The following is a 27452-nucleotide window of genomic DNA, read 5'->3' as shown; positions in this document are numbered from 1 at the left end:
ACAAGAACAGCAACATGCTCAGTTAAAATGTACCTAACTGAGGGCAAAATAAACAAACCTGACAGGAATGTGCTACACCTGAATGCAGTTCCTGTCCGGGTAACTCTCTCATAACTAAGCACAAATTACCACAGAAAGGAAGTACCATATACTGTGACCATGGTGAATGGGAACTGGGCTAATAGGATGTTATTTATTTATTCACCAGTTCACATGGAGGATCAGCTGATGACTTTCCTGGCAATTTATTCATCAAGGAACTGTCACCTGCTGACAGACAGTTCTGTGTACAGGAACTCCTAATAGTACACAATTTGTTCAGTATTGGGGCAGACGTGTGCAGCATTCATGTACTTTAGCTTTAGTTTAGTGACCACAACAGATTTGTACAGGGGTTTGCGTTCAAAACACTTGTCATATACACTGTGTTAGTTTGTCATTGCTCTGCATTCCAGAGGTCATAAGCAGCAGCGGCCCCTCCTCCAAGCACAAACAACTCCGTACCCATTCAGCAAGTGACAAGCAATAATAAACATATGGTAAATGCTGCACAATACTTCACCAATGCTGTGACCAAACTCTGTGGACACGAAGGTATGACCCTTAACAGACTGTGTGAATTAGCCCATGTGGCGCCAATGGAAAAGTGAACGTTTGTCTCTAAGCGGATTTGATCAATTCAATGTACGCTTTAATCATTTGTTGGGTAGTAATTAAAATGAATGGGAATGTTTAAAATTGTTTGTGTGTGGTTTCATTTAATGCCATTTGATTGCATTCAACTGGTATAATTGAGTTTGATGAAGTTTGACTGAGAAATTGCTACTTGTGTGGGCCAACCATGCGTGGGTCAATTACTAGTATGTATTACCGCAGCGCAACATCAGCTGGGTGCCAGGGTAGCAAAATATCGGTAATGTGAATTACTGATATTTTATTGTGCCCTACCTAGCACTTGTCCCAACCTGAACCAACCAGTTTACGTACATAACCTTAACCCCCCCCCCCCCCAACCTAATGCCTAACCCTAACCCACCTGGAGGTGCCTAACCCTAACACCCCCACCTAATGCCTAACCCCACTGGAGGTGCCTAACTCTAACCACCCCACCCACTGCCTAAACCTAATCTCCCCCTTAAGTTCCTAAAAAGAGGCCCCTCTATCTTATAGGATGCCTGCTGGTCGTGACCTGATCCGTCAATTGCAACCTAAATCAATAAGCAGCGGATTACTGTCCAATCGGAAACTGGTTGGATTGTAGTGGTTGATGCAAAGACAAGGATCAATTTGCTTTGGCAAAGTGTACCTGTCATCCACATTCCAGATAACAAGTGCATGAAGTAGAAATTTCCATGGCACTTTTCACTAACTCCTCTGGAGTGGGGTAGTGAACAGACTTAGATTTAAGGCTCAAGATTGCTGAGAAGCTGGAAATTCATGCAACAGGTTAGCCCATTTCGTTTTGCAAAAACTTTTTTTTTTAAGCAAAACCAGTTTCTCCATAATCTAACCAAAGCAATGCTCTATTAAAGTGTATAAAAATCTGTGTCTGAATGTGATCTTTAAAACCTGTTTCCAGACAGATGTAAATACAGCATACCATCCAACAGCTTAGTAATCAGTGCTGAAGTGTGAGAAATTAGGCTTCTACAGCTAAAATCTTGATAATCTGGGCTCATAACTTGAAGCAACTACAAAAGAGGGCTTGACAGCAGAACCTGTAGGTGGGGCTGCAGCTTGCTTTGCTTAAGACGCCAAGTGACAGGGCTCAGACTGAACTTTGTTATATTGCAGCAATAAAAGTCTGGCTGCAGAGAATGGCTGGTGTAGGCACTCCTAACCAGGTCAAGCCATCAGCAAGTCATGATGTTGATAAACACTCATGGCCTACACAGGACTAGTCAGATGTATGCCTGGAGAGGGGATTTTATAAAAAGGGAGAATTCAAGTCTAAAAATGCAGTAAATGTGTAGAGCGGTCTTTCTCAATGCAGCAATCATGATTTCCCCACACTGCAGCAATCATTAGGGCTAGTGGGCACCTACCCCAAATGCCACCAGGTAGCGCCGACATATTACGCAGCATTGCACATATTAGATTGTCTAGTCACTAACTGTTCCTCAAAGGGGCTCACAATCTAGTCCCTACCATAGACATATGTCTGTGTAGTGTATGCATCATAGTCTAGGGCCAATTTACTTATCTGTATGGTTTTTGGGATGTGGGAGGAAACTGGAGTACCCGGAGGAAACCCACGCAGACACGTAAGAACATACAAACTCCTTGCAGATGTTGACCTGGCTGGGATTCAAATCGGGGACCCAGAGCTGCAAGGCGAGAACGTTAACCACTACGCCACCGTGCTGCCAGTTGATGTTAAGTGGGCTTCAAACTGACCCCTCCCTTCCACAACACAGCACATCCCTGGCTATCACCCCCACAAAATGAACTGCCCACAAATTTTAGCAGAAATCTTTTGAGCAGTGATGCAACTGCAAGTGTTATGCAGTGCAGTGCAACCACATGTGCCACCTAGTGCCCCACTGCTCTGGCCTTTTGCACAGAGATGCTCCAACATGTCAGCTCAGACTTTCAATCGATAGGCTGCTCAAAATCGTTTGAAGGTAAATTGATCAGATATGTCGAGGCAGTCCAGCAGATTTCATGTAAGTGATGGAATCTGCCAGAAAAGAATGGTTACTTGTATGGCTAGCTTTTCCAAAAGAAATCACAAAAGTAGTTGCTAATGTCAGATTAAAATGTTTAACTACTAAAGCGGCCACTAATGATACAATCTTGATTGTACAATCTTACCACTTCTATGTAATATGAGGGACTACCTAAACTATCCATCTGAAGTATATTCTCTCAGTTTACCCTTCTACTGTATAGATTTGGTAAGATTGTACAATCAAGATCGCATCATTAGTGGGCACCTTACTACTGGTATACAATGTACCCTTCCCTCTAACCCAAACAGGTATAAAACAGTATTTCTGCCCCTCAACTTCATCAACCATGCATATCATGTGTGAAGATCACAGCAGAGATCCGAAGTGAGAGGGATATGGAGGCTGCCATATTTTATTTCCTTTTAAACAATGCAAATTGCCTGACAGTCTTGCTTATCCTCAGCCTAGAAAATGTTTAGCCATAGACCCTGAACAAACATGCAGATCAGATGTTTCTGACTGACATGCTACTGAATTAGCCACATATTTGTTTCAGGTGTGTTATATTCAGGCATTACTGACGCCACAAAGCTCGAAAGGACGGCCAGGCAACTAGTATTGTATTATTATTATTTAGAATTTAGTGCCGACATCTTCTGCAGCGCTGTACAGAGTAGATTGTCTTGTCACTTAACTGTCCCAGAGGAGCTTACAATCTAATCCCCAACACAGTTATATGTCTTGTCGTGTAGTCTGTAGTGTATGCATCATAGTCTAGCGCCAATTAACTTCTCTATAGGTTTTTGGGATGTGAGAGGAAACCGGAATGCTCGTAGGAAACCCACGCAGACACAGGGAGAGCATACAAACTGTGCAGATAGTGCCCTGGCTGGGATATGAACAGGGAACCCAGCACTGCATGGCCAGAGCGCTAACCCCTACACCACCATGCTGCCCAAGGAAATAAATATGGCAGCCTCCACATCCCTCTCAGTTTAGGCTTGTTTTAATAAAAGGCAAATATATATACGGTATATATATTTTTTTAAAGGGATGGTTACAGAGAAAAGTATCTTGAGGCACTCGTGATATGAAAATAGAATAACCGTACTTAAGCAATGACAAGTTCTATATGATGATGCCTGGAGTGCATGCCAGCGTGATCCACTTTAAAGGCTATATTCTGAAGGTTCCCACATTAGCCAGGCGCAGTGAGAGGACATTATCCTAGTAAATGGATTTCCAAGGCTGCAGTGCTCATCATCCATAGGAATGCAGCTATGGTAAACCAGTGTATCACAATCTACATGACAAAGCACACATCCTCATTCCTCAAGCCTGAAAACTCATCTCCCCAGAGATCCTCTATAGAACAATCCAACTGCTGTACACCTTTACCATGGCCCTGCTCTAGAGGTGATAATTAAATGCAAAGAAAACCACACACTGACAGATATGACACCTTGCTTCCGCCACAGCTACAAAAAGCTGAAAAAAATGGTATTACAGAGTTACAACATGGAAGAGCTTTGGTCTCTTGTGACTTCAGATCTCATACTTTCATGTTCTACTTATACGGGAATCGTTTTGTGTGCAGAGCCAAGAATTATGGGCTCAGTGGATGTGTATGCAGGTTTTGCTCAATGAAACAATATAAGACTAAGGCCAGTGACAAGTATATGGATGAGGTAATTGCTCTGCTAGATTCTTAGCATATTTCAACTCCTTAAAATGTCAGTCCAATCACAATCTTCCCCGTGCAGCTTTGTTGTGTGAGAATTTCTGACAGCATCTTTCCTACGCAGTTCAGCCATGTGTGCGAACCGCCGGCATGCTCTGCGAATACTTTAAGGTACCCTACACTACAATATTTATTTAATACATTTGATGTGCGATTCCACACAGACATCAAATCTAATGAAAAATGATTAAAAACCAAGACCTGTTCATTCACTAGGCACTAAAGATTAACATTTCATTCAATTATAACACTTTTATAATCTACACGAAATTGAATTAGTGGGGCTGAACAGAAACTTAGCAAAGGGCTGCAAATTAATTAAAGGGAACCCAAGGTAAGAAATATATGGAGGCTGACATATTCATATCTTTTCAGGCCGGTAGCACACCTAAAAGGCCGCCTACCACTGCACAAATCTGGCTCATGACCATGCACTACAGTGCTGCAACAAGGGCATGTGCTCGCCCCGCTCAGTGACATATTTCCTGCTGGGCAGGAAAGATGTCACTGGGATTCCCGTGGGTCCCTACATGCGCCCTACACCGCGTTCCTGTCGTTCATTCTCACTGTGTCGCCCACTGACCTGCATTACTGCATGACTAATGCGGTAGGCAAGGTTCATGCAGTAACGTGACGTGAATGTGACGTGGTGCAGAGTTTACGATGGCATTGTGGTGATCTGGATACTTCCGTTGTGCCGCGTCACATCGCGTCCATTATCCAAGTCTCTATAGACTTGCATGTCCCTTACGACGAGCTGCGGCAGGGGAAAGTAACACGGTACAAAGCAAGGCATCCAGTGTGCAAGGGGCCTCAAACAGTGCACATTGCCTGGCTTTCCTGCTGATCCACTGCCACTAGTAGTTTTAGCCATCGACCCTGGCTAAAACTGGTATCGGACTGCAACTGGTATTGTTTAAAAGGAAAAATATGGCAGCCTCCATATGTCTCTCACCTTAGGTTCCTTTTAACCAGCAGCATGCCTTATTAAGCAAGCTCAACAATGGTTAGCGCTATTCCTTCTTCCCCATCCCACTATGCTATTGGCAAAAGTGCAGCATTACAAATAGTAGCCATCTTTATTAAGGTCTGGTCAGAGGTTACTCTATAAAATCCCCATGTGCTGTGCTGCATTGTAGGATGGGGAATGCATGATGGAGCTGCCATTAAACACTCCTCCCAATAGGATAAGGGAAGGTGCCACGGCTGGCATGCCACTCATCCCATTTATTATAAGGGTCAATGGAGGGGGTGATTGACCTGTGGAGAGAGGCAGAGATTAGACAAGGCAGCTCTCCAACTCTGTCACTGAGGAGCTAAAAGAAAGTGATTGTCTGTTCTCCCACCAAAATATCCCCCCCCTACCCCAATATAACTATAAGCGATATAGTGGAAGAGGGAGGAGAATAGGGTAGCAACGCAATTTGACTGAACTTAAAAAGCAGCTGCCACACCTGATTAGCTCATAAAAAAAACTGAAAGGGGGGTGGGGGGGGGTTTGGGGTGTTGAATAAAAACTTTACTTGAACTATTGCATTTGCTTACTATATGGGAGGAGCAGAAAGGTGTAGATCAGCAGTGGAAAGCAATGGGCAACTGTCACTGCTAACAAAGCATTCTCAAGCAACCAAACAGTGAGGTTACTTAGTGACTGAGGGTCAAAACCAACCAGTAGCTTCTCTCCATCTAGTACAGTATATATAACTCAGTCTGAGAGCTCAAACAGATTAACAGCATTTTCCAACTGATCACTTGTTGCAGAGTTCAAATACACTGCACACAGTCTCACAACTTGCTTGTTGGTTCCAACGTATGACCTCCCAACAAAAAAAAGTCTTTCAAAGCATTTTGTGAGAAACTGAATTTACAAAAAATGGTCCCAAAAAAAAAAAAAAAAAAAAAGGATAACATGAAACCGATTTACCACAACATATTCTTAACCCCCAATATGGATGAGCATATAACTCACTGAAACTGCAACGTATGGTTCCATGTAAACCAGAAATTGCAGGGGCTATAATCAAAACTTTACAGGGGCGATCATATTTGGGAGCTGTCAAATGAATTGGCAGGTGCTCCCAAATCTGATTAGCCCCCTGCAAATGTTAAAGGGGAACTGAAGAGAGAGGTATATGGAGGCTGTCATGTTTATTTCCTTTTAATCAATACCAGTTGCCTGGCAGCCCTGCTGGTCTATTTCTCTGCAGTAGTATCTGATTAAAACCAGAAACAAGCATGCAGCTAGTCTTGTCAGATCAGACTTATAAGTCTGAAACACCTGATCTGCTGCATGCTTGTTCAGGGGCTATGGCTAATAGTATTAGAGGCAGAGGATCAGCAGGGCTGCCAGGCAACTGGTATTGTCTAAAAGGAAATAAACATGACAGCCTCCATATACCTCTCTCTTCAGTTCCCCTTTAAGTTTAGTCTGTACAGATTATAGATTTCCAATTTGCACGACTTGTAGGCTCACCAGCAGGAGTGGTTCTATTAACTATGGGGCCCCCAGGCAAAATTAATCTGCCGGTCCGTAAAAGACACCCCCCTCAACCCGCACCTAAAAGCGGCATAAGGGGCCCGTCGTTGCAGAAAAATGTCCTCACTGTACTCAGGCTGCCAAAGTAATATTCTTCAGCCAAGATTGGTGATTTTATCCTTATACTATCAAGAAATACCAGTGGTAAGGTTCATACTGTAGTAACTTATTAGCCAAGTTGATGATCGAGATACAATTACAGCGTTTCAAAGGGCTAATGTTTTAATTGTGCTTAATTATACTGTATAAAATGCCAAGCTAGTATCTGCTGGCATTTAGCTGTTCACTGTGGATTTCCATTCCACTCCTGATAATTAAACCTGAACTCTGGGCTCAGAGCAAAAAAGCGACATTACACTCTGACCCCTCCCAGCAGCTGGACTGGACCCAAGCACCTTATTCCTCAGCTACAACCACATTTGATACATGACATTTAGAAGCTCATTTTCCCAAATAGAGGATAGGAGCGCAGATCTATGGAGGATAGATCTGCCATCTGCCAGTCCCCCAGGTTTCCCCCATCTAATGTACCCCCCCCCCCCAGTTGTTCCACCGCCACGCCTCCCTGTGTCTTCTCTCCATGCCACAGTGCTCCTCCCAGTATCTTTTCTCCTGGGATGCCTGACACTAAAATGGCCAAACACTTAAGGTCTTGCGTCTATGCAGCCAGGTGCCCCAGGAGAGAAGATGCAGGGAGGAGTGCTGCAGCATGGAGAGAAGACACATGGGAGGGGCCCCAGTGGACAACCGCTGGTTTGAACAGATGCCTGTGAGCTGTCCAAACTCATCCCCTCTTGAGGTATTGTGGGAGGAGCTGGGAGAATGCACTAGTCAGCCTTTCCATGTAAGCAAATGGTTAATAATCCTGGGCTTTACAAAAGTTTTTCTCCAGTAAAACTATAGTGTGACTCATAACCAAACAGAGCTGATAAAACTCTCGGTTTGGCCAAAGGCTCAAACACGAACTGCCACACAAGGGATTGAGTCCCGATCCCTGCCGGGTGACTGTCCTTGTAGGTGTGTGAGAAGCTTAATAGCAGAGACCCGTCACAAGCCATTACCTCTCACAAATCAACAATAAATCAGTACTCTGGAGCAGGGTTGCATTTTACAGCTTTACATCATAAGCAGATGATGTCACAATGACATCACCCACACTCAAAAAGAGTAGAAGACGAAGAGCGCAAAGAACTGGTTTGAGCTGTATGGGGACATTTTCAGCAGTGAGTACATTTAGAGGAGGATCCTAGTGGTACAATGGGGGGGGACAGTGAAGACACAATGTAGGATACAGAGGGGGACAGCGGTGGCACACTGGGGGCTCAGCGGAGGTACACTGGGAAAGAGGGCAACACTGGAGGCACAAGGGGGTCAGTGGAGGCACAGGGAGTCAAATGGCAACACTGGAGGCACAGAATAACAAATGGGGACACTGGAGGCACAAGGGGGGGGGGGGGGGGGGCAGTGTTACGACTTGCATACAAATTCAACAATCCTACAGTTCCTATGTAAATATTATCACATAATTTTTTAACCAGTGACTTCTTGTATTTCTTTATAGCATTTCCTGGTTAGCATAGTCTGGACGTTTTATTGAACTGCGTGTTTGTGCAGACTTGCACTGTTCATTATGTGAAAAGACAGTAGATACACAGAGGGAATACCCATTTAAAGTGTACACCAATATTTAGATTATGAATGTAAAAGGTGCAATTGAAATCACTGTGACACCCGGCCAATCAAATGTCAGAAAAGCAGCTGCACTGCCTGGATAGCTGAACTATTAATTATTGTTTAACGTGTCTGAATGTTGACATCTCTGTGAAGCTCTGAGCATCTCAAACATGTGCAGGGAATTGGAGGAAGACTTCCAAGTGTCAATGGCGGCAGCATTCAATAGGAAGAACACTGGCAATCTGTGCAGATGCATGAAAAAGCCAGCTGTCTAACTAGATAAAAAACATCTAATCAAAATCTATAGAAATACTATGCCATCCTGATCCATATTTGAGTTATCAATCATATTAAGTGAGAAATGATCTCCTTTTTTCCAGATGGACTTGGGCAGACATGAGAGTAATGTTCTGTATAAGCTAGCAGCGGTCAGACGTCTGCTGACATCTCATGGGATATTAAAGCACACCTGAAGTGAGAGGGTTATGGAGGCTGCCATATGCATTTCCTTTTAAACAATGCACATTGCCTGGCTGTCCTGCTGATCCTCTGCCTCTGATACTTTTAGTAGTAGACCCTGAACAAGCATGCAGAGCAGATGTTTAAAAAAAAAAAAAAAAAAAAAAAAAAAAAAAAAATACGGGTCGTATAAAAACAAACAAAACAGAGCCACATGTAGTGTGCAAGATGCCTCAAGGATGGAGGATAGGACTGGTGGCGATCATTAGACCGACAATTTGATCCAAAGGAGCCCACGCTGTGCCATCAACAGCACCACCTAGTGGCAACTATTTTTCCTGTGTTGGACTATGTTTGACATTCGGCTAAACGTAGTCCGGCAAAGGCTTGGGAAGGGTTACAGATTGAATTAAAAAAAAAAAAAAAAAAAAACTAAAATTATAAATATTATAGTAATTTGTTTGATATTAGAATAGAAATATTGACTGCATATCGAATGGACCTGCCTTTTCTTAGAAGATTCTCGTGGCGTGCAGAAAATGGCACAATGGGTGGGAGCTGTACACAAGTGCCACTTGCATAGACTTGCAGGGCATCCAGCAGTACTAAGCTGGCAGCAGTGACAGTGCCATCAATATTAAACAAGATTTTGGACTGAAATCTAACATCTACTGCTGCAACAAGGTAGGCAAGTAAAGATCAGTATCTGAAATCTACCACAAATTGTATTGTGTATGCCTAGCATTAGTGCTGCCTCTTTATCTACTACATCTATAGAGCTGTAGGCTGTTCAAAACACAGTGCTGCATTGCAGAGCACTGGTGGAAAAATAATCAATTTTCCTACACTACTTCTGCTGTAACGTCCATTTAAAATGCACAAGAGGTCTAGCACTACATGAAAAATCCAAACTAGAACACATTAAACAACAAACTAAACATAGGACTTAAAAACAGACAGCACGGCTAGTGCTAACATGTATAGCACTGCCCTGCATGCCTTACCAACCAGAGCTGTCATTTTTTTTTTTTTATAGAGTGGGTGGTGTGTGGTACCTGTGGCCTCCTCCCTCAGGATGTGACCACCACATGTGGCCCCTTCACGCACTGTAAACAGATTTTTAATAGATTTCAGCATGACAGTGATTGAAAAATCTGTGTGCACTGCTCCAAGCCATGCAGATTGTAGGGGCAGCAAATTCTCTCACCTGTCCACCGGCACTTCCCCCCGTGTCTTCTCTCCACCACTGGGGCTTCTTCCTGTCTCTTCACTCCCGGGTAGCTATAAGGCATGTGCCACACACCTTACATGATCACTAGAGGCCTCTAGTGTTTGTCATGTGACACACAGCTCACCAGGAGTGAAGAGACAGGCAGAAGTCCCAGCAATAGAGAGAGAAGACAGGGGAGGAAGTGCTGGCGGACAGTTGAGAGTAAGCTCCGCTGCTGCTGGTTGCCAAAACAAACGCAGCTGGAGACACACTTCCCACCCACCGCCAATCAAAATCTTCCATCCAGCGCAATCGACTTCATTTTGGATGAGAATCAATAGATTTGGAATACTTTATGGCATTGATTTCTAGTACCAATTAAATGATCAAAAAAAAAAAACGCATAACAAAAAAAAACAACAACAACAAAAAAAATTGGACCAGTGTATGGCCCCTTTTACTAGCTGGATGTTTGGGAGAAGTCACAACATAGAACTAGTGATAGCCAATGAGATGCAAATCATTTTAGCTTGCATATTAACCTCCCTGTCGGTAATCCTGGAAAACCACAGCTCAGAGCAGTAACCCCGAGCCTGGAGAATGGAGGCAGAATGGTAACGCTGGATCCCAGGGAGGTAAGTGCTGGGCTCCTGCAGATCTCTGTGGTATGATTTTTTCCTGGTTTTAGGGCTTGTTTCCAGATTTTTACCCCGCTTGCGTTTGTTCAAAAATGCCCCCTGACCGCATGGCCAATGAATGTCTATGAGAAGGTTCATATGAGCACGGGTCGTGCGCGGTGCGGCTAGGAAAGTGGTGAGTGTTCCATTTTCGGGGCGATTTCGCTTCAAAAGAAGGTATAGGAAAATCGGATAACGCGTTCAAAAACGCGCATTAAGTGGTGAGTGTTCCATTTTCGGGGCGATTTCGCTTCAAAAGAAGGTATAGGAAAATCGGATAACGCGTTCAAAAACGCGCATTAAGGCGAATGCGCTCGCTTTAAGAATAAATACATTGTATTTATTACTTTCCGGGTCCAAGAGTTCACTTCTTGACTTGCGTAAGGGAGTGAATTGCAAAACCGCTAGGAAAAAACGCTTTAACCACTTTGAATCCCTTGCTACGCTTATCTACTCCCCACAAAACTTCATCTGAAGCTCAGGGGAGTAAATATACGTACTTGTGGTAAACAGTGTGCTGTATGCCCAATAAGCTATCTGATTATGTATATAGGGTATCATTTTAACCGTGACAAGTGAGAGAATAGATTTTGTGTTGTTTGACAACTGAGGGCTAAGTCATGTGATTTTTTTTACCGGAAAACTGAATGAAAAGCAATAAAACTGTTGTCTTCATGTACTCTATACCCCTAAATAAATACTTGTAAAAAAAAAAAAAAAAAAAAAAGTGACAGCATTGAAAAGAGAATACATAGTTACCCTAGGGACTTAGCTTTTAAAATATGTATGCCATGAGAGTGTATTACTGTTAATCATGAAGATAAGGGCTTTTAATTACTGATAGAGTACAATGAGAAAACAAAAAACACAAACCAGAAACTAATATATTATCGCCATACATTGTACTAGAAACATTATTTAAATGTTGAGATAACCAGGACAAATTAGCAAATACAATGTGTGGGTTTTACCTATGGTAACATTGTTTATTTGAAAACTATAGTGGATGGAAATGGAGAAATAGTGTATTTTTTCGGTACTTATCCGTTAGCCGGGCGCATCCGGCAGGTGGCGACAAAACTCCACCAGAGTTACAGCTTTCCCTACTATCCATGTCGGCCTGGAGGGGGAATAGTAATTAGCGCCACCTGCCGGATGCGCCCGGCTAACGGATAAGTACCATTTTTTCCTCATTTTTCCCTTTAAAATGCACAGATAATAACATAATTACTAAAAGCAAATATCACCCTCACAAAGCATAATTTGTGGCAAAAAAACAAGATATAGATCATTTACATCTGATGAGTAGCAATAAAGTTATTGGTGAATGAACGGGAGGAGCGCTGAAATGTGAAAATTGCTCTGGTTTTTAAGCAAAAAAAACCCTATGGTTCTGAAGTGGGTAAAAAAAAAACAAAAAAAAAAACGCTAAGCACAAAAACAAATCGCCCACCCAAGCGCTTGAAATCGAAAAAAAAAACCCCAAAAAAAACAAAACCACCGGGACGGACACGTGAACGGAACGCAATGTGAACAAGGCCTTAGGGTCTGAAAGCGTACAGAAAATTGCTTTGCTTTCACGAACAGAAAATTGCTTTGCTTTTAGACCCTAACATCTGGAAATAATCACACCGCCAGGGAGGTTAACTGTATGCAGCTTGAAATCAGAACTTCCCAAAAAGTACTGTGCCAATTGCAAGTTGTATACAGTCTGTTCTGAGTAGAGATGGGAAATATAAGATGCAAATAATTCCAGCTTGCATGAAATTTCAGAACAGACAGATAGGTGCCTGGGATGAGAGGAGGCGACCTACACTACAGAAAGCGACAGCTCTGCAGCCGAGACAAGCAGAGTAGTGCTGAACCAGGTTAACCTTAGTTAGACTGTAATTGCATGACATGGCATGTTTTTGGCAGTTGTGCAAGGAGTCCCTGTATGTACAAGCGGGCAAAGGGTTAATCATTTGTGCTATAATAAGCTTGGCCTTTAGTTGGGCTTTAACAGCTTGAAGCTCCTGCCCAACAGTGAGAGCCGCATTATGGGCAAGAAAAAGTTTACCACAAAACACTTCCCACTGATACAGTACTGTAGATCTCATTTTCAATCAGAATTTTTTTTTTAAATGAACACTGTGCAATGCTGTATATATCATCCATGCACAATGTATAAACATTATTCTGGATGCAGGTGCAAATTACCCACCAACAGCTAAGTAATCACCTTTTTTAGTGAGAAAGGAAACTGAAGTGAGAGGAATACAAAGGCTGCCATTCTCTAACAATGCCAGTTGCATGACTCCTGCGCTGATGCTCTGCCCCTTACAATGGATCAGAGATAAACTTTTGCACATTTCATAATTGTGCCCTCTACAAATATTTTAAAGGGCATTCCTCAAGCCAAATAATTTTTTGTTTTTTGTTTTCATGCCCCAATTCCCTATAAACTAAACAAGCCTCGCCCACAGCATCTCCAGCACCTAGGCAATCTGAGTCCAATGTAGCAGGTGCTCATGGGAGCTCAGTCTGGGGAGGAGGCGGCGTTACTAGCCGGGCGCTGCTGAGATTTCAGAGGCAAGGGGGCGGAGAGGGGAGTGGAGTTTTCACAGGCTGAGGGGTAGAGATACAGAGCAGCTTGCCTGTGTGTAATAATGACAAGCAGAATATGGCTGCTCTCTTTGTATCATAGGAAGAAATAATCATATACTGTTAAAGCTGTTTGCAGCTAGATTCACTGTGTAAGCCATCTAAACTTTAGATAAGATATATAGACAAGTTACTTGCTATAGTTAGTTTTTCATCTCGGATCCGCTTTAAGTAGATCACACATGTATCTGTGGGAATCTCAGATGATTCTCCGAAAACGTTTTGCTGCACAATTGTGCGATTTGCAGAGCGTTTTAACTAGCTTTTTTTTTTTTTTTTTTTACAGTAGCCATTGATTTGTATGGAAAACCGCATGCCTTGTGCGGTAAAGTATCACTAGTTGTATTATTTTTTTAACGCTATGCAGAGGCATAGGCCTCTGGAAAATGCAGCAGGCCCACAGACTATCATTATATGCGATTCTGCATGTGTTTTTTTTTGTCTGCAGCTAAATGTTGTGGATTTGCTCAAGTGTGACCCCTGCCTAATACTTTAAGTCACTAGCCCAGAATAAGCATGCAGACCAGATGCTTTAAGGGCTGGTTCACACTGCAAGAGCTTTGTCTAAGCACATGTGATTTTAAAAGCTCTTGCTAATACAATGCTAGGAGTTTGTTCTCACTTGAGCAGTGTGATTTTATAAAAATCCCCCATAGCATTGCATTAGCAAGATCTTTTCAATTCACTAGCGCTAAAAAGAAGATCTTGCAGTGTGAACCTGACTCTGCATTGACTCTGGTTGGTGTCCACTGGCAGCATGGTGGCATAGTGGGTAGCACTGGCTTGCAATGCTGGGTCCCCAGGTTTAAATCCCAACCAGGGCACTATGTGCACAATGTCTGTATGTTCTTCTCGTGTCTGCATGGGTTTCCTCAAGGCTCTCTGGTTTCCTCCCACATTTCAAAAACATACTGATACGTTAATTGGCTTTCCCCGTAATTCGGCCCTAGACTACAATGGACATATGACTATATTAGGGATGAAAATGTAACCTTCTTTGAGGGACAGTTAGTGACATGAATATGTTCTATGTTTAGCAATGCGTAAGATGTTGGCGCTATATAAATACAAAATAATAATAATGGCAACACTTGTTGCAGGTGTGTGACAATAAAACAACTGAAGCCAAAAGCTATAGGGCTCGTTTCCACTGTAGCGGTGCGGAATCGCCTGGATTCCACCACAGAAGAAATCGCATGCAGGTGCGGTTTTTTACGCGTTATTTTACGCGATTACGCATGCGATTTCGCATAGGTTAGGCTATGTGCGTTTTTAACCATGTCACTGCCTGTGTTAATTTACATTGGTTCCTATGCGGAATCGCATGCGTAATCGCGTAAAATAACGCGTAAAAAAACGCATGCGATTTCCCTATTAAATACATTAGCGGCGATTCGCATGCATTCCACTAGCAGGCGAATTCGTTGGCTCTTTTGTGCGTTTTTTCACCGCTCATAAAAACGCACCACGCAAACGCTACAGTGGAAACAGGTCCATTCACTTGCATTACATGTGCGAATCTGCATGCGTTGGACGCATGCAGATTCGCGATAGTGGAAACGAGCCCTTAGAGTGCTAGCAAGCACACGACCGGTAAAAGTGAGTAGCTGACAGGCAGTTGATTCCCTGCTTTCAGCCTCCCCTGGAAAACAGGCCTATAATGGTGAGCCTAGCAGCAGAAACAACCATGCCCTCAAAACCTGCAGTAACCTCCTTCTGCAAGACAACATTATAAAATCAAGATCTGTATATGCAGAGACATGGTTTAGTCTGGAAAAGGTATCAACTGGATGTTCTGAGCACTGAGCTATCATATAATGGTGCTGGGCTGTAAATATGAAGATGTTATAGTGGCAATATGTAGGCTTGTAAACAGGTCACATACCCGTAAAAAAAAAAAAAAAATAAAAAAAATAAAAATTCCTTTCTAGGTAGAGTGTCAGTCATTACTGTGCTAACCATTTTTTTTCCTTCCCACTGTCTGGATAAACACCTCAGCGCAAATACCTAACTGGCTTTTGTGTGATAGTGGGAGATGAAAGGGAAATGTAGGGTAGGGGTTAATGATTGACAAATCAAGGTTACAGCATGATTAATATTTTACTGTACTTGTCTCCTCCAGATACCTGCCCTGTTCATTATGAAGGTGAAAAAAGCAGCACTTGTTTGTGCTCTATTATGTCTCTCGCCCTTGAACAACGACGTGTTTGTGAATTGATAATTTTTTGTAATGTTGCAAACATTCGGCAACGCTTCACTCGGCACGCAGTATTTGAATGGTTTGACAGAGGTCAATCCCTGCCGTACTGCTTCCTAATCAATTTCGCTATAGTTTATGGACAGCAGTAAAGCATTGGGACCACATAAATCACTGTAACAGAAAACCTGATTGTGGGGTATTGCTGCGGGGGAGGGTGACAGTTCCTGTCCACCCTATATTTCAGATATTTATTTAAAGAGGAACTGAAGTGAGAGTGATATGGTGGCTGCCATATTTATTTCCTTTTAAACAAAACCAGTTGCCTGGCAGCCCTGCTTATCTATTTGGCTACCATAGTGTCTCAATCACACCAGAAACATGCATGCAGCTAATCTTGTCAGATCTCACAATAATGTCAGAAATGCCTGATCTGCTGCATGCTTGTTCAGGGCTATGGCTAAAAGTATTAGAGGCAGAGGATAAGCAGGGCTGCCAGGCAACTGGTATTGCTTAAAAGTAAATAAATATGGCAGCTTCCATATCCCTCTCACTTCAGTTGCCCTTTAAAGCCCTAGTGTAGTCTTCCATTTTTTAGCAGATAAGATTGTAAACTTGTACTTATCAGTGATGCACAAATAACTTTGCTTTACAGGTTTGTCTTTTTTGCAATATATTTAATATACCTAGCTGGGCGATTCCTGTAGCTCCTTACTGCCAGCAGAGAGAGAGTTGCTCCCCAGCATTACATGACCACACCCACCTCCTCCCACTGCTGAGGGCACTTTCACATCTAACAGGCTATTCAACGCGTGCAGGAGAACGGCTCCTGCATGCGTTGAATAACCAGTGGCGTGTCCTCAGGATGCAGCGGTGGGACGCAATCAGCGACGGTAAAACACCAGCTCCTGATAATTAAAAACTCCCGGGTGTGTTGAACCGCAATGCACCGAAACGAAAGCTAAAATGACAGTCTATGGACATTATACCTTGGTTAACGCAAAGTTTCGTCTTTGCGTCAAAACACAGTAAGCGGGCTCTAGTGTGAAAAAGCCCTGAGAGAGATTAACAGCACTGCAGCTAATGTGGGTGGGGGATGGTTGAAGAGGAACTGTAATCAAAATAACAATGGATAAAATGGCTTAATTATTCACTTATAAATCATTTCTTCAGTGTTTGCACGCTGTAAAATCTTACCCCTACCTGATTTACAATCTGCAATTTTTCAGTGGAGCAACATCTTTAGTACTGGTAGGTGATCTTTGTGAAGTGTTACTTTACTGATAATTCTAAAGCCAGTAGAAAAGATCTATGATCTCCTAGAATGTCTGGGGGGGGGGGGGGGGGGGGTTATGGGATCCACGTAATAAACAGTTTAGGCGAAGCTTCAATGGGAGGGTGGAGCTTGTTAAAAAGTGGGATTTTTAATTTAAGAACAAAGTCTTTCAGAGACCAGAGTAAATCATTTAAAAGGATGTGGTTGTTTATTTAACATTATTGATCTTCCATGAATATTCAAAAATAAATCAATAAAGGTACAAATCTTAGTTACATTATAAATGATTACAAAAGATGAACAAATTGATTGCTGAGTAATCTGTAAGTATATTAATAAAAACTTATTGTATTGGCTTGTATGTCTGCATGTCTGCTGATGTGTCTGTGTGCATGTGTGAGTGTGAAAGAGAAGGGACAAGGGGAGGAACAGGAATGAATCATTCCCGCCTAAAACTCCTTACATAATGAAATAGGAGGTTCCCATAATGCATTACGATCCTATCTCTGGATTGGTCTAATTAAATAATGCTATGGTTTCTATTTGCTGACTTCCATACCTAGCTGCTTCAATTTCATCTATCTCAAAGCACATGGTCAAACTGGTTGAAGCCAGTATTCTAACAGCTTCATTGTACTGCTTTGGACTAGTGGCATAATGAGATACAGCTGTTTGACAAACTTCTGACTGGGGGGGGTTGGGATGGTTATCCTATACATACCATTGCTTCTCTAAGCAAAGAATTCCTGAGAGCAGACCTATTGTCTATAGAATTACCAACCCAGCCTTGTTACCCTAACCTAAATAATAGAAGATTTCTTTTCAATCAGTCTTATCAATATCACATATACAATTTATAGCTTTGATATCTCAATCGCGTCACATCCAATATAGATAATTATCCTTCCCCTCATAGCTGGGCCCTAGCTATGCAGAGAGCTCAAATCATCACATATCTAGATTACTCGATTAAAATATTAAAACTACTTATTACAGAGCTACATACCAATATATAGCTATAGGCATTCTAAAACCAAGATATTTAAAGTAAAAGTGGGTATCCTAAATATGTTTTACTGCATACTACTATATGTCATTACGGTTCCTCTTTAAATGCATCTTCACACACACTGAAGGCAGGTAGACTATGGTGCCCAGCTGTTGTACTGGTTGTAGAAGTCAGATGTTCCGTGCACATGGGAAAATACTAACCACTGCCTTCTCCCAGCTCCGTCACTATATCACATGGGCAAAAATGTAATAAAGAGAAGTCTGGATCAGCAGTTTGTCAAATAAAATTGCACAGTCATCTGAATGGGAAATTGAGCTACAGGATCAAGGCATTTTAAATATACTTATGGCAAATAGTACAGACATCCAATGCGCAAACAAAAACTTGTACATTGCAATTGAATGCAAATTTACTAACAAAATAGGTGGCTGAACTAGAGCTTAAAGTAAGTAGTGAGTAAAATTATTTAAAATAAACAAATGACGTAGCTTCAAATGACTATTACGTACTAACCTCATCGTCAGTTCCTCTCAGAAGCTCACCATTTTCTTCCTACAGTGGTCCCTCCCAGTTCTGACAATATTTTGTCAGAACTGAAATATACCAGTTGCTGTCATTTATATATCAGCAGCTGTCAGTTACAACTGAATGTGCAAGGTAATGTCCATGTTTCCCTATGGCTCAAGTGGGTGATATTACAGTTTAACAGTGTGCTGACCAGGAGGCTGTTATGGAGTAATGGCCATTTTCAAGATGGAGAACAGAGAATTCCATTGATCAGAGTGGACAAACAGGATGCAGGAGAGGAGAAAGAGATTGAGGAATAGACTACACAGGAGGTAAGTATGACCTGTGTATGGTTATTTTGACTTTTTATTTTTGGTTTAGGTTCTCTTTAAAAAAAGGGTACATGATCAGCTATAAGGTGATGATATATGTATAAGTTACTCCCACTGTTCTTTCTATGTTATTTGTACCTTTATGTACAATTTGAGTTGTTTTTCAAATTTCAACAAAAACTATGAAAGAAAGGGAACATGAATCGACACTTAAAATGATGAGATAAATGTGTATGTATAGTACCAAAACTACATAGAACTAGGCTGTGTTGCTTTTTACTTACTGGAAGGGTTAATAATTCAGGTATGTAAATGACACTTTCTCTTCAGGGGACCTGGGTAAAGCCAGTTAAAAACACTCAATTTTGATAGGCCAATCACAGACCAATTTTAACACCTCCAGGTGGTTTGAGAGTTTGCCTACACAATCAGCTCATAGTATCCAAAATCTCATATTACATGAAGGCACTAAAATTGGTCAACCATTGGCCAATCAAATGTAAAGGTGTGTACCAGGCTTTCGACTATAGCAACGGTCACTGATAGTAACAGGCTATAAAATATCTGGAAGGTAGAGAGACAATTCTGAGTGAAGAGGATTGATAAAAAGGGTCAATAGTTCAAAATAGTGGTTGTCTTACCATATTTTATGTTTAAAAGCTAAAAAATAACAAAACAAAAAAAACATTGAAGTATTTATCGTCTCCGCTGAATTATGGCAGCTTTAGAGGTTTTACAACCCCCCTCTTAAGGGCCCATTCACACTAGAAATCGCTAAACGCTAACGCAAAACGCTGAGCGTTTTTCTGGCGTTTTTCCTAGCGATTTTTCACTGTATAGAGAGCGTTTTTCCAGCGATTAGCGTTTTGCGATTTCTAGTTCAATTCAAATACTTTTATTGAAACGCTAATCGCTTCAGAATCGCTCAGAAAACGCTGCATGCAACGCGTTTGCGTTTCAGCAAATCGCTAAACGCTTAGATGAGAACACTTCCATATACTTTCATTGTGCACACGTTTTTCAAATCGCTAGCGATTTTCAGCAAAGCTGAAATCGCTCTGAAAACGCACAAGTGTGAATGGGCCCTAAATGATTACCTTTTTTATCTATTCCCTTCAGTCAGAATTATCTCTCTGCTCCGCCAGCATTTTATAGCCTGTAATTGGTTAACAGCGATTACTGTAATGCTAGGTACACACCATACAATTTTGTGTTAGATTAGATGGATGGATCGATAGATAATTTCCGACATGTCCGATCTTATTTTCGATAGTTTTTCTGATCGATTTCTCATAGAAGTGAATGGAAATAGATAAGAAAAGATAACAGAATCGAATTGGAAATCGATCAGATTGACCAAAAAAAACCGCATCGTGTGTACCCAGCATAAGTCCACTAAAGTGTGTACACACACCTTTGATGGATGTTGCTCTGTAGGGAGGCAGAGAGACTATGGAATGGCGCATGAGTGAGGTCACATGGTGAGCGGGGGAACGGCTTCTTCAAAGCAGTCGGCCATCACTGGGGTGAGTTGATCTGTCGGGCGAATTGCTTGCGCATCGCAGGTCTCTGTACACACACACACACCTTATTATTGGCTGGGGCGATCTTAATCGGCCCTTTCAGCAGACTTTAAAGGGAAGGTTCAAGCAAAATAAAAAAAATGAGTTTCACTTACCTGGGGCTTCTACCAGCCCCATGCAGCCATCCTGTGCCCTCGTAGTCACTCACTGCTGCTCCAGTCCCCCGCTGGCAGCTTGCCGACCTCGGAGGTCGGCGGGACGCATTGCGTACATTTTTACGCATTCCCGCTAGTGCAGGAACATTAACACATACATTTTTACGCATTACTGGTTCAATGCGTAAAAATGTACGCATTGGACCAGTAATGCGTAAAAATGTATGTGTTAATGTTCCTGCACTAGCGGGAATGCGTAAAAATGTACGCAATGCGTCCCGCCGACCTCCGAGGTCGGCAAGCTGCCAGCGGGGGACTGGAGCAGCAGTGAGTGACTACGAGGGCACAGGATGGCTGCATGGGGCTGGTAGAAGCCCCAGGTAAGTGAAACTCATTTTTTTATTTTGCTTGAACCTTCCCTTTAAGAGTGTGTAGAAGGCTTAAAATCTGACTGGATACAAACAGTCAACCGAGCCCAGGAACTTTAACCCTTACAGTGAGAAAAAGAAAGAAAAGGGAGCACAGCCTTGTTATAGGTATGCTAGGCACTGTACATACGAATGTAATAAAAAACAGTACAGTATATTTTGTACATAGTCAATTTTGTTTGTAAAATGTTATGACTCGAGTTGTTTGTAATTAGGGGACTGTCTGCATATAACATTTTCATACACATAGCAGTCAGTTAGAGGGTGTTCACTGCAGCCAAACACTACAAGTTGTGGTATTTAAAGAGGAACTGCAGTAAAAATAACATAATGAAATAAAGTGCTTAATTTTTACATTAATTGTTTATAAATTATTTAGTTAGTTAATGTTTGCCCATTGTCAAATCTTTCCTCACCATATTTTCATTCTGACATTTATCATATGGTGACATCTTTACCGTCGACAGGTGATGTCTGTGGAAGGAGATGATGCATTTTTGGCAGTTGGTGACAGCTGTTATTTCCCACAATGCAACAAGGCTCCCACAGTGTGATGTCAGAACCATGGTCCTGACATCAATCTGTGGGAGGGTTTTCACCACAATATCAGCCATATAGAGCACCCTCATGATCCATTTGAGAAAAGGAAAAGATTTCTCATAGGAAAGAGGGTATCCGCTACTAATTGGGATGACGTTCAATCCTTGGTTACGGTTTCTTTCTTTTTCTCTCAGTCATGCTTCCTCCAAAACTCTGGGGTTTACCGCCTTGTAAACCACTAACCATACACTATGAAATCTGAAGGTACAATAAAACTCCTGTATCACACTGATGTAGTATAAAGGCACTCCCTGATCAATATCTCTCAGCTACCTCCTATCTGTTGGCCTTGTACTTAATGTTGGAATGATTGTACAGAAGATTGCAAGGTGTATGGACAGCCTGGGAAACTGGCATGCAGGACTCTTGTGACTGAGGCTGTACAGAATAGATCAGCAACCTCCAAAAAGAGGTGAACTGCAATGGAGACTGGACATAGACTTTAATACAAAGTCTGCACGCAGCGAGTTAGAATAATACAATTTTTTACAGCATAGTACTGTGAACCAATGAATGAGCGTTTACATTCAGAATTATTCAGCAACCCAACTGAGCACTGTGAAATAACCTGAACAGACATGCACTGTGGGCCCTGATGCCTGCACTCAGCTGTATACATAACAGCACCCACACACTCGTCTATCTTCATTCAGGCAGGGGTCACACTTGTCGGCTTTCGTGCGCATTTTCTGCACAGAAAAACAGTTTTCAACTGAGAACTCATGTTAATCAATGAGCTAGGTCACACTTGAATGCAGATTCGCGCGCAGAAAAAAAACTGACACCTTGCGCAATTTGTCAGTTTTCTCTATAAATTACATTAGCTGTTGACGAGGTCACACTTGTCTTTCAGTTTTCTGAAAAGTGTAGAAACTGAAAGACAAGTGTAACCCCTGCCTCAGTCACTTACCTACACACTTGCACTCAGCTATTCGCCTATCAGTGTCTAGCCAACCACCTATACAGCTACACTCCGCTGTATGTCTATCAGCACCCATTCACTTACATATCTGCATTCAGCCACAGACCTACACATCCGCACTCAGCTGTACACCTATCAACCCCCATTCACCCCCTATCAGCGTCCAGCAGCCACCCACCTAGACACCGCACTCAGCCACCCACCTACACACAGGCAGCAAAAAGTTTAGAATCTGCCTGAGTCAGACAAGTACTAACAGTGGCGTAGCTAATGAGCTGTGGGCCCCGATGCAAGTTTTACAATTGGGCCCCCCCAAGCACTCTGTACATAACAATTGATACGGTGCACCAAAACCTGCCAATGGCAGCTACAGTGGTCAGAGGTGCAAGAAAAGGATGGGGAACAGTTTGTTAATGATTATTATCATTCCAAGTATCTATAGAAGTGATTATTATGAGCACAGGACCAATAGAAAGCTAATACTGCAGTTGAGAGAGAGCCCCTATTGCTACGCCCCTGGAAAGGCTGACATATTTATTTCCTTTCAAACAATGCAAATTACCTGGCTATCCTGCGGATCCTCTGCCTCTAATACTTTTAGCCACAGGCCTTACCCTCCTGGCGGTCTATTAAAAACCGCCAGGGGCAGCGCAGCAGTTTTTTTTTTTTTTATTTTATTTAAATCATGTAGCGAGCCTAGGGCTCGCTACATGATAGCCGCTGTGCAGGGGCATCCCCCCACCCTCTTCTATCGCCTCCCGCGATCAAGCCTGTGCGGAAATCCCGTTGTGAACGGGATTTCCATTAGGGCTTCCGCCATGGCGACAGGCGGGATGACGTCATCGACGTCGTGACGTCAAAGGGATTCCCGATCCACCCCTCAGCGCTGCCTGGCACTGATTGGCCAGGCAGCGCATGGGGTCTGGGGGGGGGGGGGGGCGGCGGGTAGCGGCGAATCGCAGCGGCGGCGATCGGTGTGCACACGCAGCTAGCAAAGTGCTAGCTGCAGGTAGCAAAAAAAAAAAATTATGCAAATCGGCCCAGCAGGGCCTGAGAAATCCTCCTGCGTGGCTTACCCCGAACTACGTTTGGGGTTACTGCCAGGAGGGTTAAACAAGCATGCAGCAGATCAGATGTTTAACTGGATTGGCCACATGCTTGTTTCAGGTGTGTGATTCAGACACTACTGATGGAAGCAGGTAATTTGGACGCCTGCACATAATGGACAGTTTGGGCTCAGCCATTGGTGCCAATGCAAATATCATCTGGTGGGCGCCAAAAGCAGAAATTCATCAGGTGCCAGGCCAGACCAACCAACATTTTTCGTCTTTAAAAATTATTGTTTTGAAATGTATCATTTTAAAATATATAGTTTTTAAAAATAAAATAATTTTTTGTATTTACATTTGCGGCGGGGGTGGGAAGCGATTAATGTTGGGGATCAGGAAGGAGGGCTTTAAGGTTAGGCATCAGTGAGGGGGGTTTTAGGGTTAGGCGTTGGGAAGGGATTTTTTAAAGCTAATCCGAGATGAAAAACTAACTATAACAAAGTAACTTGTCTATATATTTTATCTAAAGTTTAGATAGTTTACACAGCAAATCTGGCTGCATACAGCTTTAAAAGTTTATGATTATTTATTCCTGTGATACAATGAGGGCAGCCATTTTCTGTTTGTCACATTGTCACAGGCTGAGGGTTGGAGATGCTATCAGCTTGCCTGTGTGTAAATTTAGTCCCCTCTCCTCCTCCCTCCTCCCCTCTGTCTCTGAAATCAATGGCTAGTAACCTCCTCCTCCTGCCCAGACTGAGCTCCCATAAGCCCTTGCTACAGTGCCAAGGCACAAACGGAGCTGTGGGCGAGGCTTGTTTAGTTTATAGGGAATTAAAGTATTAAAACGTTTTCACCGGCTTAGTGATCAAGATACAGATAAGCCTGCCTCTGTGTAATGTTTACAAACAACATGGCTGCTGTCATTGTATCACAGGAAGAAATAATCATTTTCTATTAAAGCTGTTTGCAGCTATATTTGCTGTTATAAACTATCTAAACTTTAGATAAGATATATAGACAAGTTACTTGTTATAGTTAGTTTTTCATCTCGGATCCGCTTTAAGGTTAGGCATCGGAGGCGGGAGGGTTCTGTGAGAGAGTAGGGTTAGGTTTAGTTGTAGTAAAATATTAGTAACATTTACCAATGTTTACTATCGTCATTACCACTGTTAATATTTTTTTGTTTTCACTTGGCGCTTGGTTTATGATGGTATTTATTGTTTAGATTTATATCATCTTCACCCTGCGCCCATCTCTCCTCGTGCCTCTATTTCAAGCACGCACAACTGTTGCATGAAAGATCAACTGGACTGCCAGGTAACTGGTATTGTTTAAAAGGAAATAAATATGGCTGCCTCCATATCCCTCTCACTTCAACTGTCCTAAAGGCCAGGGGCCCTCTAGCAGCGCTTTATGCAGCACTTGTTGATCGCTGTCATTTGGCAAAGTGCTGCACCAGTGGAACCCTATGGGGATGGTTCCACAGCAGCGTTGCGATTGAGTGATTTCCAAATCGCTCTAGTGGACTTCAGACAAATTTACTGGATTTCAATGGGAGCTGAGTTAAAGGTTTTGTCTACTCAGAAGCTGTAAGATTTGTGGAGTTCCACATGGTGGTGTTGTATGAGCAGAAGAAAGAGTCACCTTACTGTAAAGCAATTAATAAAACTATCACTTTGAAATAATTGTTTTAACAATTGTTAAGAGATATGATCATATCACATCGCACCGCCAAAAACAGGTATTCGGGCAACACCATGCTATTGTGCGGTGTTCCATGTCTGACCACTGGCCAAGCAGGAAGTACCAGTATTTATTTGGCTGGTGTTGGCTGTGCCCACTTTTTCTAACCCTAACACACAATTACTCAGTGATGAACTTTGTGGTCTTTGGCATGAATAATTTGCATTGAAATGAAACAAATCTGATTGGGTGTTTTTGGCTCCACCCCCTTTTCTGAATTTGAACCCCAGTGACCAACTGTACTAGGTTTGAGGCTTGTGCCATTAACAGTGCAAGAATGGCAGCAATTAAATATTTCCCTTGAAAATAAATAGGTGAATTCTGATTGGCTTTTGTAGGCTCCACCGACTTTTCTGAATATTGATCCCAGTCACCCAGTGACCAACTGTGCAAAGGTTGAGAACCCTGCCATTAACAGTGTAAGAATGGGTACAGTTTCTAGTGAAATTTATATTTGTCTCTGCCCACTTTTTGGTTATGGGGATAAAAAGTATCCTATATGTTATTCCAGGGAATGTACTATGTGTGTGCCAAATTTCATTCAAATCCGTTCAGCCATTGTTGCGTGACACTGCAGGCGCCTTATGTGGAAGAGGCAGCTTCAGATCACTAACCTCAGGAGTTTACAGTCTAATCCTTGCCTCATAATATTGTCCACAGGCCAGGGCTGTGGAGTCGGTACAAAAATCTTCTGACTCCAACTCCGACTCCTCAGTTTTTGAAACCACGACTTCAACTCCGAGTACCCAAAATGGCTCCGACTCCTCGACTCCGACTCCTTAGTCTAATACAGGGCTGTGGATTTTGTACGAAAATCATCCGACTCTGACTCCCGACTCCGACTCCTCAGTTTATGAAATCAACGACTCCGACTCCGGGTGCCCAAAATTGCCCCGACTCCTCGACTCCAACTCCGACTCCACAGCCCTGCCGCAGGCACTTACTTTTACTTTTACTTTACTTTCTTTGTCTCATGTCACTAAGAATGATATGAAACAGTGAGTAGAGTGTAGGATTCTAGGGACAGTTAGTGACATAAGGCAGGGATTAGAGTTCAGAATATTTTGACTTGAGCGTGTGGCATGTGTTCAGGGAGGGGATTTAGGGCTGGGAGTTATAAATCCAGGTGTGTGTGCGCATTTTATGCCAGATTCAGTGGCGTAGCTACAAACCTCTGGGCCCCGATGCGGAATCTGGATGTGCCCCCCCCGGCAACAACAGCCCCCCCTCCCCCGACAACACCCGACGGATGCACACACATATCAAAATCCCTATAGCCAGCTATAGGTACCCCCAGTATAGGTAGTCAGGCATAGGTAAGCCAGTATAGTTGCCCCCGGTATAGGTGAGATAGGCAGGCGCCGCCGGTATAAGTTAGATAGATAGGTGCCCCCAGTACAGGTTAGCTAGGTGGGTGCCTCTAATATAGGTAGCCAGAATAGTTGCCCCCAGCGTAGGTTAGATAGGTAGGTGCCCCCAGTATAGGTTAGTTAGGTAGGTGCCTCCAATATAGGTAGCCAGTTTAGTTGCCACCTGTATAGGCTAGCTAGGTGCCCCCAATACAGGTTAGATAAGTAAGTGCCCCCAGTATAGGTTAGATAGGTAGGTGCCCCCAGTATAAATTAGATTAGGTAGCTGCCCCCCAGTATAGGTTAGATTAGGTAGCTGCCCCCCAGGATAGATTAGGTAGGTGCCCCCCCAGTATAGGTTAGATGAGGTAGCTGCCCCCCAGGATAGATTAGGTAGCTGCCCCCCAGGATAGATTAGGTAGCTGCCCCCCAGGATAGATTAGATAGCTGCCCCCCAGGATTAGGTTAGAATAGGTAGGTGCCCCCCAGGATAGATTAGGTAGCTGCCCCCCAGAATAGATTAGGTAGCGGCCCCCCAGGATAGATTAGGTAGGTGCCCCCCAGTATAGGTTAGATTAGGTAGCTGCCCCCCAGAATAGATTAGGTAGCTGCCCCCCAGGATAGATTAGGTAGGTGCCCCCCAGTATAGGTTAGATTAGGTAGCTGCCCCCCAGGATTAGGTTAGATTAGGTAGGTGCCCCCCAGGATAGATTAGGTAGCTGCCCCCAGGATAGATTAGGTAGC

The 27452-nt window shown here is 42.9% G+C and overlaps 1 protein-coding gene across 2 annotated transcripts in view; it reads right to left on the bottom strand.

Annotated features, from left to right (window-relative positions):
* Positions 1–27452, bottom strand: part of MTMR4 (myotubularin related protein 4) — a 137512-nt gene that overhangs the window by 87937 nt on the left and 22123 nt on the right. The window lies entirely within an intron of this gene.

The sequence above is a fragment of the Hyperolius riggenbachi genome, chromosome 2 (assembly GCF_040937935.1).
Source record: "Hyperolius riggenbachi isolate aHypRig1 chromosome 2, aHypRig1.pri, whole genome shotgun sequence".
Taxonomy (NCBI): Eukaryota; Metazoa; Chordata; class Amphibia; order Anura; family Hyperoliidae; genus Hyperolius; species Hyperolius riggenbachi.
Note: the sequence above shows the minus strand (reverse complement) of the source record. Positions and strands in the feature narration are given on the sequence as shown.